Source organism: Tupaia chinensis, unplaced genomic scaffold, assembly GCF_000334495.1.
Source record: "Tupaia chinensis unplaced genomic scaffold, TupChi_1.0 Scaffold000265_1, whole genome shotgun sequence".
In the NCBI taxonomy this organism is placed as follows: domain Eukaryota; kingdom Metazoa; phylum Chordata; class Mammalia; order Scandentia; family Tupaiidae; genus Tupaia; species Tupaia belangeri.
In genome coordinates, this window is record NW_006159745.1 from 206,747 (window position 1) to 207,632 (window position 886).

At 34.4% G+C, this 886-nt stretch overlaps 1 non-coding gene across 1 annotated transcript; it reads right to left on the reverse strand.

The window, feature by feature from the left end:
* Window positions 1-255: 255 nt before the first annotated feature.
* Window positions 256-419, reverse strand: LOC114007968 (U1 spliceosomal RNA). Its single transcript, XR_003549538.1, has one exon. It is a non-coding gene; the product is annotated as a U1 spliceosomal RNA (small nuclear RNA).
* Window positions 420-886: the final 467 nt, after the last annotated feature.

Consider the following 886-nt stretch of genomic DNA (forward strand, 5'->3'; position numbering starts at 1 on the left):
ATGGCAGGCACACACTTAGCTATGATCCAGGACTGGCTGAAGTCTGGGATGCTTCTCCACATCAAGAACCTGGAGGAGATGCCCTCTCTCTCTTATTTCTCTTGTGGAATGAATCAATGAATGAATAAATCAGTGATGTTTAGAAAAATGTTATACTTGATCATGAAAACATTCCAGTTTGGAAAAACAGAAATATATTGAAAGCAAAATCCCCTAACTCACACCATATACATTTTTTTTTTTTTTTTAATCAGGGTAGAGTGAGAACACAGTCCTCTACTCACTACCACAAATTATGCTATCAAGTTTCCCACATTTGGGGAAATTGCAAGGGTCAGCTCAACCGGAGTGCAATGGATAAGTCTCGGCCTGGGAAAACCACCTTTGTGATCATGGTATCTTCCCTACCTGGAAAGTAGCCAAAATAAATTTTTGATAAGTAAAGTATCTAATGGTGAAAACATAAAAAGTAAAAATCTGATAAAGCATAAGTTTTGAGAAAGCTGTTTTTGGAGATTAACAGGCCTCAATTTATATCTTGACTCATCCACCTAACAGTAGTATTTCAAACACTCAACCTACATATGCATGTATAAATTTTAATTATAAAGAGGCAAGATTAGGAAATAAGGAATTCGAACCTTGACAATATCTATTAAATATGCAAATGCTAAAAACAGTAACCACACTGTTTTCCAAATGCTTTCATTTTCTGTCCTAAGATGTGATAAGCAATCTGTGGAATAATCCACTATTTTCTACATTTAAATACACCACTGTCTCTCTTTAAAACATAGTTTCTTCAATAACATTTCAAGTAGAAAAACAAAAACAAAAACAGAAGCCAAACCATGGGTTCAACTTAGTTTCATTTACAAAGTACTTC